Below are 15,062 nucleotides of genomic sequence, written 5' to 3'. Positions count from 1 at the left end.
ACTTGGGGATGATGGTGACAATCCGCAAGTTCCGTTTGGCACCGATCCTATATTCGATGTAATTTCGTAAATTAATGAGTGTTATATAAAGATATAAATATTATTTGAGTATTGCATATTACCAACGACTCGCACACCAACCGTTTAGTCGCACGCTAGCTAGAACTCGTACACTTCCCAAATAGAACCATGAGGCCACACTTCACCTTCAAATTGAACCTCTCCACCTAACACACCCCTGATTTCCCTTTCGGCCCAATGCAAACCCATTTGTTACCCTAAAACTTGTTGCACAGTAGGGATGGTAGGATGGTATAAAAGAATCACAGCCGTCACCTGAAATCATTCTAATCATTTTCATGATACATCAATCCCTAGAATAACTCCTCCCACACACTCTCTCCCTCTCTCTCACTAACCTCTCTCTCTAGAGCCTGCAAATCCCCTTACATTCCTGCAACTTCTCTCCTACCATATCGAAGATTCATCATCGGCGGCCAGTCGAAGGCTCCAAACAACCCGACCCATCCTTCTTCTTCATCGTGCACTCCTCGCTGAAACTCCACTAACAGGTTAGTATACACACACGATTTACGTCTTGTGCTTCCTCTCAGATGTGTGAACGTACAAAAGGTTCTTGATGTGTAAATCCCACTGTTCGATGTATGTATGTCACGAGAACATGGTCGCATGATTCTTTTTGATAAATAGCGATTCTTGTGCAAAATCTAGGACTCAAACAAAATGGTTTTGTTTTAAAAGTTGCTGACTGATCGTATATTGTAGAACACGATATTGTCAATCATGCACTAACCTCCTCATTAGATCATACACACTGCTTCTTGTTTGTGGGCCTCACCTTGGATGGACTACACAAGCCCATTTGAGTGGGCTGCACATTGAGAACCCATGCCATTGTGGGGCTAGTACAAATAGTTGGACCATGTTTTTTTTTGATTTCCTTTCAACCGCACACTTAATAACTGGCCCCCCACCACTAGTGTTGGTTGCACAATGGATTATAATCGCACACTTGAATTAGAGAAGATGGTTTATTCTGTTTGAACACCACAGATTGGGCTACATAAACCCCAATTGGGCCGCGCAATTTTAAAAGTCCACATTCTTAGAAACTGGCCGCTCATTAAATGAAACATGTTCCTACTTTAGTCGCACACTTAGTTGTCGGGCCATACAGTTCATAAGAACCGCATCATGCGACTTATATTATTTGGAAATCCTACTTGTTTGAACTGCATGATAACTTGATTTAATGCGTGTATAAATACGTGATTATTCATATACAATTCTAATAAATGATAACCTTAATAGGGCAAGGTTAAACGATACTCTATCTAACCGAGCAAACCTAAGGTGAGTTCACACTACATCATCCAACAGTGAACTGGTCGCATACTTCACACGCTGACCAGCACTACAGTCTACAGTTACCAGTAACCATCACAGCTTCCATTCTCTCAATCCAGCGCACTACCCTAAGTGGACCTTCTGTTCCCACGAATGATCGTGGTTGACAAGCTTGAAAAGTCTTGTAGGAACAACCTTAGTTTTGTTTTCCTAATTTCGAAATTGTGTAAATTGATCAGGTTAACAAATCGACAAATTTCAAGATCAGTAGATCGGAATAATATGGTAACCTAACTTCACTAGCACTGTAAGAGATATATTACCGTGAGTCCCGTGAGTCTGGTCAACAACATTAATACCGAGAGATCAACACAGCTAGATCCTTAGAAGTGGTGGGGAGAGCGTTACTACTACTACTACCCTCAACGGTGCGTGATTTGGGAGGCATAGTTTTCTTTCTAAGACAAAAATCACAATTAGATGAGATAATTTGCGCAATATTAATGTCAACCAAGTATGTATGAATAGTAAATTAAACATGACCATCAACACAATTTATCAATCACAAAAGCATCACAGCCACACATGATAAATAAAACATAAACCATAATATTAAATTGGGAGTAATATCACTTGTTACATTGTTTCAAAAATAAAATACCAAAATGGGTGAAACTAAAAGTTTTTACCATTACATGTGTTCCCAAACAAAATATTGATCTAGTTCCAATACATGATGAAGCTAACGTGTGAATCTGGTGAGGGCTCCCATCTGCACGGTCATAGAGGCAAGTAGGATGCATATGACAGCTAGAGCAACAGTGGACTCGATGCGCTGTTCGAGCGCGTCCACTCGTTGTAATGCAACTACCTCCCTATCTATTGAGCCATGAATCATCTCGTAGGCCATATCCATCTGCTGGCTCATCACTTGAGCTCTAAGATCAGAATCTTCCATGCGTTTCTTCATGTCAGCCATCTCTGCCTTCAGCTCTGTAATCTGGGACTGCATAGCCTCTCCAACTTCTTCCTCAGTCGTTCGTCTCTTCTTGACTGCATCCACCCGATCATCCAAAAAATCGAACCTGCGACCAACTACTCTGACTCGACCCTGCAAAGAGTTAAGACATGTCTCGTGACGGGCACAACGTGCCGCTAGTAATGGTACTGTTCGCTCCACGGTCTGCCCCGTGAGAGGCAAGACTCGTGAGGCCGTGGACGAGTCGCCATCCTCGAAGGCTGGACGTACTCCCTCCTCGTCAGTCCATCTCTGAACCTATCCGCTAACCAACCCCATCGACTAGCTACATGACTTCGAGTACCTTTGGCAGGCTGCTCGACTAGCTTCCCAACGACCTTTGGTGGAGGACTCGAACCTCTTGCGGCCAACTTTCTTTTCCTTGGAGGTCCAACTGTCTTGCGTCATGTAAATATCACATGGGCTCTTCCAAAATGTGGGTATGTGGGTCGGAATGAGGGGCGGGGCTAGACCTCCACTCGCTCCTCGTCACTGGATGGCTCAACCATCGGCTCCTTCCCAGCGTGTCTCTCAACGTCAGAGGTCTCTTTGACGGGAGTCTCGACAGTAGGGGTATCTATGACAAGAGTCTCTACAACAGGAATCTCAACAACCCACTCAGTCTCACTAGGGTCCTCATCTTCAGATTCCTCTATCCATCCAGCGCCTTCCACGGGAGTATAAACTTTTGCGAATCCAGAATGCAAAGGTGGTGGTGGAGAGGTGAGTGAGGCGGAGGCGAACTCCAACTCATCATCTTAGGGAATAGTGACATCGTGCGACTCGGACGACATCTGTAACATCATTTTATCCGTACTATGTAAATAATTTGTGTAAAAGTAAACACGTATGCATATAAAGTGGACATCTCATAAGACTCTCATAAATCAAACATGACATACTCATTTGTTTACTAAGGGCTTCGTGAGTTTGAAAGTGTTTTAACTTTCTTGAGTTATAGTCTAGATTTTTCATGTTCCCTTTTTATAAAATTATTTTGAAAACCTCTAGTTCACTATAACCATTGGCTCTGATACCTTCTGTGACACCCTTATAATTATTGGTTGCCAATCTCTGCACCACCATGCTTGTCTTCCACTGCGATTTTCGGGGTGTGACAGTAGTTGGTATCAGAGCCAATGGTTATAGCGAACTAGAGGTTTTTCAAATACTTTTATAAAAAGGGAATATGAAAAATCTAGACTATAACCCAAGAAAATTAGAACACTTTCAAACTCACGAAGCCCTTAGTAAATAAATGAGTATGCCATGTTTGATTTATGAGAATCTTATGAAATGTCCACTTTATATGCATACATGTTTACTTTTATGCAAGCTATTTATATAGTACGGATAATATGATGTTACAGATGTCCTCCGAGTCGCACGGTATCATTATTTCCTCAGATGATGTGTTGGAGTTCGCCTCCGCCTCACTCACTTCTCCACCACCACTTTCACATTCTGGACCCGCAAGAGTTTGTACTCCCGTGGAAGGCGCTAGATGGCTAGAGGAATCTGAAGATGAGGACCCTAGTGAGACTGAGCCGGTTGCTGAGATTCCCGTTATAGAGACTCTTGTCATAGAGACTCCTGCTGTCGAGACTCCCGTCAAAGTGACCTCTGACGTAAAGAGACACACTGGGAAGAAGCCAATGGTTGAGCCATCCAGTGACGAGGAGCGAGTGGAGGTCGAGCCCCGCCTCTCATTCCGACCCACATTTTGAAGGAACACATGTGATCTTTACGCGACGCAAGACAGTTGGACCTCCCAGGAAGAGGAAGTTGGCCGCAAGAGATTCGAGTCCTCCACCAAGGGTCATTGGGAAGCTAGTCGAGCAGCCTGCCAAAGGTACTCGAAGCTATGTAGCTAGTCGATGGGGTTGGTTAGCGGATCAGGTTCAGATGGACTGACGAGGAGGGATTACGTCCAGCCTTCGAGGATGGCGAGTCGTCCACCGCCTCACGAGCCTTGCCTCTCACGGGGCAGACCATGGAGCGAACAGTACCATTACTAGCGGCACATTGTGCCCGTCACGAGACATGTCTTAACTCTTTACAGGGTCGAGTCAGAGTAGTTGGTCACAGGTTTGATTTTTTGGATGATCGTGTGGATGCAGTCGAGAAGAGACGAGCGACCGAGGAAGAAGCTGGAGAGGCTATGCAGTCCCAGATTACAGGATTGAAGGCAGAGATGGCTGACATGAAGAAACGCATGGAATATGCTGATCTTAGAGCTGAAGTGATGAGCTAGCAGATGGATATGGCCTAGGAGATGATTCATGGCTCGATAGATAGGGAGGTAGTTGCATTACAACGAGTGGACGCGCTCGAACAGTGCATTGAGTCCACTGTTGCTCTAGCTGTCATATGCATTCTACTTGCCTCTACGGCCTTGCAGATGGAGCCCTCACTATATTCACACGTTAGCTTCATCTTGTATTGGAACTAGATCAATGTTTTGTTTGGGAACACATGTATTGGTGAAAACTTTTAGTTTCACCCATTTTGGTATTTTATTTTTGAAAGAATGTAATAAGTGATATTACTCTCAATTTAATATTATGTTTTATTTATCATGTGTGTCTGTGATGCTTTTGTGATTGATAAATTGTGTTGATGGTCATGTTTAATTTACTATTCATACATACTTGGTTGACATTAATATTGCGCAAATTATCTCATCTAATTGTGATGTTTGTCTTAAAAAGAAAACTATGCCTCCCAAATCACGTACCGTTGAGGTTAGTAGTAATGCTCTCCCCGCTACTTCTAAGGAACTACCTGTGTTGATCTCTCAGCATGTGAATGCCTCCTTAGCCCAATGTGAAGCTATTAATGTTGTTAACTAGACTCATGGTAATATATCACTTACAGTGCTAGTGAGGTTAAGTTACCATATTATTCTGATCTACTGATCTTGAAATTTGTCGATTGTTAACTTGATCAATTTACACAATTTCAAAATTAGAAAATCAAGACCAAAGTTGTTCATACAAGACTTTTCAAGCTTGTTAACCACGATCATTCGTGGGAACTGAAGGTCCACTTGGGGTAGTGCGCTGGATTGAGAGAATGGAAGATGTGATGGTTACTAGTAACTGTAGTGCTGATCAGCGTGTGAAGTATGCGACCCGTTCATTGTTGGATGATGCTCTGACATGGTGGAACACTCAAGTCCAGGCATTAGGAGAAGATGCTGCTTATGGTCTTTCCTGTAATGATTTCAAGGATATGTTGATGAGAGAGTACTGTTCGCGAAGCTAACTGCAAAAGGTAGAAGTTGATTTCTGGAATTTGAAAATAGAAGGTGCTGAAGTTCGCGAGTATAATTCCACTTTCAAGGACATGGCCAAACTGGTACCTTACTTGGTCACGCTAGAGTACAAGTGCATTGAACGGTATATTTGGGGCCTAGCACCCGAAATTCATGGTATGGTCACCTTAGCGAACCCCACAACCATCAATGAGGCCATGCGATTAGCCTGTTCGTTAACTGATGATACAGTGCGTAAGGGTGATCTGTCTAAGAAAGGAAGCAGTGAAAGGAAGTGTGTGGTGGCAGATAAGAAATTGGTTGAGACTGAGCAAAAACCAGCCGAATCAAAGAAAGATGGTCTAGAAGTTCTGGAAGTCGTTCGGGCAACAAGAGAGGCAGAGATCAAGGCTCAAGTCGAATGTATGCTGCTAATGCAAGTAACCCAAAGAAGAGTTCGAGTTCATCCTTGAAATGCATCACTTGTGAGAATGCTCATTCTGGAGAATGTAAGAAGTGTGGAAAGTGCAACAAATTCGGGCACCTGGCCTAAGATTGTCGTGCCCAGGTCCCAGGCAATGATGGAAACGGCAATTGTGATTGTTATGAATGTGGTGATGAAGAACATTTCAAAAAGAATTGCCCCAAGTTGAAGAATGCAAAAGGTAGGGCATTTGAGATGAACGCAGGAAAAGACCGCAAGGACCCCTCTGTATTCACGGGTACGTTTCTCGTATACAACCATTTTGTCTTGGTACTATTTGATACTGGAGCCGATTTAAGTTTTGTTTCTAAAATCTTTGAACCTTTTCTTGGCTTGAAGTCAAGCAAACTTGATAGTCAGTATTCGATAGAATTAGCTAATGGTAAAGTTATAGAAACCAAAGAGGTTATTTGAGGGTGCACACTTCAGTTGAAGGAACACAAATTCAACATTGACCTTCTACCTGCCGAGTTAGGTAGTTTCGATATCGTTGTAGGAATGGACTGGTTGTCCAAGAATCACACCAAGATTTTCTGCCCTGAAAAACTCGTGCGTCTACAACTCCCTAATGGAGAAATCTTAGAAGTTCAAGGCAATAAGAAAGAACTGGATCTTAGGATCATCAAGGTCATGAAGACGCATAAGTATCTGTGTAAAGGATACCCAACCTTTTTGGTGAATGTAGTAGATTCCAAGTGTTTTGGTCAAAAATTACCGAAGCAATTAAGTGATCAAATTTAGTTTGTGAGGTAGTGTGCTATAGAGATTTGCAAAAATGTATCAAGTTGATTATGAATGAAAACAGTTTCAGGATATAGTTCCGAGATATCAAACTATATGAATTAACAAGTATTAAACAGTAAAAGTAAAGATTGACACAAGATGTACGAGGAAAGCCCAAGATCAATCTAGATCGCCGTCACAAAACCTCGGGAGCTGATAACTGCCAGCTGCCTTTGTTCTTCTTATTGATTGAAATATCAGGATACAGCTTCAAGATAGTGCACGGATCAGCTCTAAGTGTTACAATGATTTGTGAAGTGTGAGTGAATGAGTGAATGATTGCGAAAATAGCAAGTAATAAATGTGAGTACGAGATTGTGTTTGTTTTCTAGTGATCTGGCACCCCTTTATATAGTTTTTACAATATAACTAACTATCCTATAAATCCGTGATACGGAGAATATCCCCTTGTGAACATTGTTGTAACACCCTAACACGTAATAACTTAAAAACGACGCAGCGGAAAAAGAGCCTTAAAAATTTCTTTCACAATTAGACACATTACTTACATAAAAGCTCAATTACGAAATGTCAAGCATTATCTAAAGGAAATATAAAACATTTTCTTCCAATTAACACTTTAATACGTTGCATAAATAAAGCTAAGTGATCGTTTTTTCCGTACAATCCTGGCTCTCGACTCGATCTATGCTTGCTTCTCTTCGTTAGTGGTAGAAGAAATCCGTGTAATACCTGTGGACATCATATACAACATAACCATTAGTCATTAACAATATCATACGGCATGATTCTCATATAGTCTAATAATGAATGACATTTAACAATAGGAACTTTGATTCATTCAACTATCCTCTCGTATTTTCTTGTTCCGAGTTCGACTTTGATACCTCATGAACCCGGTGTTCTTATACCTGCATTACATTTCAACCATAAAGCACACCATTAGCAATCGTTAATGCCCAAACATAAGTAAACCATTCCTTCATACATTTATGACATCTCGCATTCACAAACGTACCCAAACATAAGGAAACCATTCCTTCATACATTTATGACATCTCGCATTCACAAACGTATACATTCCTAATTCCTACGTGCATTCATAGCAACCCACCTTCGTACATACATACGTTACAACATACGACCATACAATCTTATTTACCTATATGAGTGCATATACGGTTGCAGGCTCCTACTTACTGCTTTTTCACAGATACTCTTACGTTATCATGTCAAAATTTTAACTTTACTTAATATAGGCATTGTACATATCGACACACACCCTCACTTGTTTCTAGATACATTTACTTATAAATTTTCCTTCACTTACACGAGGGTAATTCCATACTTTTACTATCCGGAGAACAATAACATTCATTTATAACAAAACCACTATTTAAGGTATTCATTTGCAATCATATACGCGTTTACAATCGAGTCCAGGTGCTGAAACGAACTAGAAAAACAAGTTTTGCCAGCTTACTGGCACTCGCGGAGCGCGATAGATACAACCCCGGGCGGTCGCGGGACGCGAGAGTGGTCACGTTGCGCGATGGTAAAGCTGGTTTGATGTCGCGTAGCGCGACAGCCCCTTTTCGACATAACCATTCCTTTTGGTGCTGCACGTTTTGCCTAGATATGCATTCTAACCAATTCTGAACTTAAAACTTACATAACTTATGACCTAGACGTCCGTTTGAGTAATTCTTGTTTCTACGCGTCCGTAATTTAGTTACGGATCTGTTTACCATCCTAACTGACATCAAAAGCTGAATTATAAGAAAAAGACTTATAGATCCTTCATGCCATTATTCGACCCGTTTAATTTCATCATTTTAGTTCCGACGTAACTAACTACTTTCAACCCCATTAATCTTTCCTACCTTGGTAATTCCAATCATTACTTAATCAAACAAGATTTCCTCGCATTCATAATTATTAAATAATCCCCTACACATACTAATAAGTGAGTCGAAAGTCACTTACCTCGTGCGTCCAAGTTTGTGCATAGCTTCATTATTTACCCTTGACCCATTGCCCTTCCATGCTCGTATCCATGTTGACATGGCTCCTACACTTTCATGTTATCATCAACACTTTCTAGTTAGCACACATACCATTTGTACTTGATTATGAGCATACCATTTGCATAATTCACATTTGACTTGCATTAATCAATCCTAACAAGTATACGACATGTACCCGATTTCACACCCTTTTAAACCCATATAATCCATCGTGTCATTCCATTATTACATATATATATATATATATATATATATATATATATATATATATATATATATATATATATACCATGTACCATCCGATTATCTATAATCTTATAATCACAACGACAAGTCTAGCCATATTCCTTGTGCGTAGTTGACTTTCAAAAGTCAGCGATTTATCATTTTAACTTTCGGCTTAATCTCATATACTCATGACATCATAATAGGCTGTTTTGGGGCGTCCGTTTACTGTACTTACAAGCTTATAAAAATTACAATCTTTTTATGTGACGTGCCCCTCGGGGGGGGGGGGGGGGTTATCCTTGTGTTAAATTTTTAGAGTCTAACTCTCTACCAAAAATTTATAAAAATTCATTTACTAAGCTGCAATCAGATTCGTCACTTCTGACTGCAGCTTACGGATAAATTCATTTAAAATTCCTTGTTTATCCGATTGACGAAATTCCAGTTGGAGATTTTTGGAATCACCTGAAGCTACCTACAGTAAAAATTTGAGATCATAACTCAATTCCTAAATTGAGTTATGACATTCGTAATGGGCTACAAATTCTGCCAGAAAACGCAGCCTAAACCTTCGATACGGAAAAATTCATAAAACGTTCATTTTTTGTTGAAAAAATGCAATTCCGGTTGAAGATTTTTGGAATCACCTGAAGCTACCTACAGTAAAATTTGAGATCATAACTCAATTCCTAAATTGAGTTATGACATTCGTAATGGGCTGCAAATTCTGCCAGAAATCGCCGCCTGAACCTTCGATACGGAAAAAAAAATCATAAAACGTTCATTTTTCGTTGAAAAAATACAATTCCAGTTGGGTTTAAAGGGTTTTTCCTGGGAGTTCATCACAAACTCAATAAACATCAGTTTTTGACAAGATTTGACCCAGTTACAGCCGATTACATTCGGTTGTAACTTTCTGGACAAATTTAGTTTTCATCAAATCTTCTCTAAATATCTCTCATTCAACTTCACCTAGTCATTTCATCATACATCTTGTGTCCATACCACCAATAAAGCACATGATACAAGTATTTTATGCATAATATTACTAGTTCATATCAAGATCATTAAATTCCACTAGAATCATGTAATTTTCATACTATACCCAAATTAACTAACAATTACTCATTACATACAACATCATACATCAATTTTACACAACTATTGAACATGTATGAATGTCCATATCATCATCTTCACTACTACAAGTGGGTTTCATCCAAAATCATCAAATTACTTAGAATCTTGCATAGTTCATGTTCTACGTGGTGATTCTAACACATATACATGATCAATTTCATACAAATTCATGGATTGATCATAACCCACTTCATAGCAAGACCATCAAATCATAAATTGCAACTTACCCCATGTTTGCTAGGGCTAGATCATCAAGAAAACGAGTTCATGCATCGGATTTGAGCCTAATTTCCTTGTCAATTTAAAGCTTTCTTGTGAACTAGGGTTTACACCCTTTCCCTCTTCCTCCTGATCGATCTCACGCACACACACACCTAGTGTGTGTGAGATTTTTGTTTTAGTTAAATCCAGATTCAAATTTGGCAATCTTAGTCCCTCATGTTCTTTCTTATTCATTTGACCCCCCATAGATTTCCACTCTTAATTAATAGCCAATTTTATCTAACCAAGTTAGATAACTTGGTTATTAGTGAAATATCCCACTTAGCCAATAAATCATAATCTTATTCCAACCTAATAAAATGTCCAAATAAAATATTTAGAGCCGAGTTTTGGGGCGTTACAGTTGTAGACCTCTTCTTCCGGCATCAACATTCTCTTTTCAACCACTTTGAGCGATTCTTCAGGAAGACTTGGTCCTTGTGAACGTTGGTCCCTTGTAGCTGAAGTATACAAACAAACTGTTAGTAACGAACAAGATACTTCCGCAGGATGTTACCAATATCCTTGTTCGGTATCCTGGTCACAGATTAGAAACATAAAGTCAAGATATATCATCAGGATTTGGGTTCAAAATTTCACCCATAACACTAAGGCCAAAGAACGAAAGCTCGAAGATATTCCGATTGTACGTGATTTCCTGTAAGTTTTCCCTGAAGACTTACCTGGTCTACCACCCTCCCCTCGAGGAAGATAGAATTCAGAATTGACCTTGTGCCCGAAGCAGTGCCAATAACACGATCTTCGTATCGTCTAGCTCCGTCGGAAATGCAAGAGTTATCCCAACAACTTCAAGGGTTGTTAGATAAGGGATTTATAAGACCAAGTTTCTCGCCCTGGGGAGCGCCAATTCTGTTCGTAAAGAAGAAAGACGGATCATTCAAGATGTGTATTGATTACCGGGAACTAAACAAACTAACTATCAAAAATCGGTACCCATTACCAAGGATTGATGATTTGTTTGATCAGTTGCAAGGATCTAGCTTTTATTCGAAGATTGATCTTCGTTCCGGTTACCATCAACTAAGGATAGCTGAAGAAGACGTTCCCAAATCTTGAACAATGCACCTCTGTATCCAGCAATTCAACTCCCAAATCTTAAACAAAGTCCTTTAACCAGATTGACTCTTTTACCCCTTCTGTCAAAGCTACGAATTCTGCTTCTGTAGTGGACAATGCAACCACACGCTGCAGCTGAGACTTCCAACTAACTGCTTTCCGTAACACCATGAACACATAACCAGTAATGGATCTTCCATTATCTTTATCTTTTGCAAAATCTACATCCACATATCCTGTGACCATTTTGACCTTGCATCCCTCAACTGCTTTATACACCAATACAACATCCTGAGTGCCTTTTGTGACAACTCGAGTTTCTGACTTTTGCTTTCGCATTAAATGCGCGTTGACTTTGACTGTTTAGTAGTTGACTTGTTGGACTTGTTATTGTACGCGTTGTGTTTTAATGAAACGTGTTGTCATTGTGCATACATGTAACTACTTGTGGTTGTAAAAGATAATATTAGAATTATTATTTAATACACTTAGTCTAGATCGAAGCATATCCTTCGATTCGAAGGATCAACTTTCGGTTCGAAGGATCTCGAAACATATCCTTCGACCAAGGACTTTATCCTTCGACATCCTTCGGCCACGAAACATATCCTTCGACTGGAATTCAGATCCTTCGGCCCAGTCTTTCAGATGGGCTTGGCCCATTTCTGTAATATGTATATATACGGGAAAGCACGTAATCGGCTGTCATTTTTCAACCCTAGAGCTATTTCACTGTGACGGCAAACTAGATACCACCGGAAACTTTTGCGTGACCAAACCCTCATCTCGGTTAGTTACTTCTAGCACTTACTTGTCTATGAATCGCTTAGGAATACCGTGATAATCTGCGATTTACACAACTTGTATGATTAGGGTTATCAATTTATGATTAATGTTATGATCTTACTGACTTGCTTGATGTGTTATCGGAATGGTTGTTATTGTCAAATCGATTAGGGTGTTATTGGTGAGATCTGAATGTTCATGGCATGTTAATAGGGTTCGATAATGTGACATACTATGTTAATCGGCTTGGTGTACACATAAACTAGGGATCACAATGGGTATTAGTATTATGATGATTTCATGATGATTAGATGATGATCCTATGATTACTGCATGATTGTTGTTTGATCGATAATGTTGATTGACGGCTGTTAGCATGCTTAGGGTTTCTGGAATTGTAACTGTTGTTAACGTAACTGATTGTATCGAACGATACTTGTCTACTCGAAACATAGTTATTGTCGAAAGATACTTATTGTCGAAACATAGATGTGACCGAAAGATGCTTGACCTTCGAACCATAGTAGTGTTGACCGAAGGATAGCATTGACCGAAACATAATTACCGAAAGATGCCTTTAGGTCGAAAGATGGCATGTGTCTCGAAACATAACATTCGGTCCGAAAGATAACTGTGATAACTGATATGTCGAAAGATAACTAATAGGTCGAAAGATAAGGGTGGATTCGAAAGATATGTGGTTATAAACATACTTTGAATGATTTAATGTGAAGTAATACGTGTTGTGCCGATATGCAAACTGACTGTTATGTGAACATTAAATAGCATGCGTATCATTGTGAACATGAACTGATTTGTTATACGTGCATACAATAGGACTTGACTAATTACTTGTGAGTGCATAACCTAGCATACCGAGCAAACCAAGGTGAGTTCACACTCTTACCAAGGCATGGGATTCCCGGGGTGTTGGGAATGGGATTGAAAGGATAAGGTTGATTAGATACATTATTGACACTATGACTAGACTACCACATTACTATCCTCGGTTGTGAAGGATACTTATACTGATCACTATCCTCGGTTGTGAAGGATACTTATACTGATCACTATCCTCGGTTGTGAAGGATACCTATACTGATCACTATCCTCGGTTGTGAAGGATACCTATAGTTGCGAGTAGTCTAGTGGTTATACAACGTGGAACACCACCACCAGTAACGTGGAACACCACCACCAGTAACGTGGAACACCACCACCATTAGAACATACAATCGGCCCAGTAGAGCCACTTGTTACAAACGAACTTACTATTACGCATTTACTTTCTGTGAACTCGCTCAACTAGTTTGTTGATCATTCTGTTACATGCCTTGCAGATCGTTAGGTACTTGGAGCTTGCACACGGAGGAGCTGGTCGTTGTGGGGCTTGGATCGTGATCACCTTGTTAAACACTTTTGATGTTTAATACTTATTTGCTATGGGTTTTACAATAATACGCTTCCGCTAAACAATGTTATCTTACTTATTGTTTTGGTAACACCTTTCATATGGAAATGGTTTGGATTATAATGTGTTTACTTTTACTTTATACAATGTTCTGTATGATTGGTGGCTTGATCCTGGTCAGTCACGCTCCCAAGCGGTGATACTCCGCAGGTGGAATTTGGGGGTGTGACAGATTGGTATCAGAGCCATTGGTTATAGAGAACTTGGTTTTAATATGGAAAAACGTTTTTATTAAAACCAGACTATAACCAGAACAGTGCTCTCAACGATCCACAACGACGCTTCGCTCCACGTGCAAGACTCAACTTCCTAGGTAATAAGGTTTATGTTTATTGCCTACATGCTAGAATTTGCATAGAACTTTGCTCGTAGTATGCTTACATTACCTTGCTCACAATTTGTCATTGCATGAGAATACTTATGTGCTTACACTCTTCTGTCATCGCACTATTCGCGAACCTTTCTCACTTATGTTGCCTTTGATGTGAAGATCAATGGCCGCACGAATTACCATGACTCAAGCCCAGCTAGAGGCTCTCGTTGCTGCGGCAGTTGCAGCCGCCCAAGCAGGTAGTATACCCTGCAGTATAGACACTAGGATCTTTAGATCCTACATTAATTCTCGTACTTAACTTTGCCCTATTCGTACACAATAGGTCAACCCGCTCAGCAACAGCCTGGGTGCACCTTCAAGAATTTCATGGAATGTCGTCCTAGTTCGTTCAGTGGCACGGAGGGAGCAGTTGGACTCCTCCACTGGTTTGAGAAGCTCGAGTCGGTTTTCGAAATGTGTGAATGCCCTGAGGCTCGCAGGGTGAAGTTCGCCACTGGCACACTGGAAGGGATTGCGCTCACTTGGTGGAACGCACAAGTGCAGATCTTAGGGTTGGCAGCTGCAAACGCCACACCCTGGAATGATTTCAAAGAATTGATCAAGAGGGAATACTGCACTAGAGAAGACATTCACAAGTTGGAGGATGAGTTGTATAACTTGAAAATGGTTGGTTCGGAAATCGAAGCTTACACCAAGAGATCGAATGAGTTGGCTGTGTTATGTCCAACTATGGTGGACCCTCCATACAAGCGTATTGAGTTGTATCTCAAAGGGTTGGCACCAGAAATACAGAGCCACGTTACCTCGGCTAACCTCAACAACATCCAGGAAATCCAGCGTCTCGCTCACCGCATCACCGATCAGGCAG

Source organism: Helianthus annuus, chromosome 9, assembly GCF_002127325.2.
Source record: "Helianthus annuus cultivar XRQ/B chromosome 9, HanXRQr2.0-SUNRISE, whole genome shotgun sequence".
Lineage (NCBI taxonomy): Eukaryota > Viridiplantae > Streptophyta > Magnoliopsida > Asterales > Asteraceae > Helianthus > Helianthus annuus.
This window is presented reverse-complemented; position numbering follows the sequence as displayed.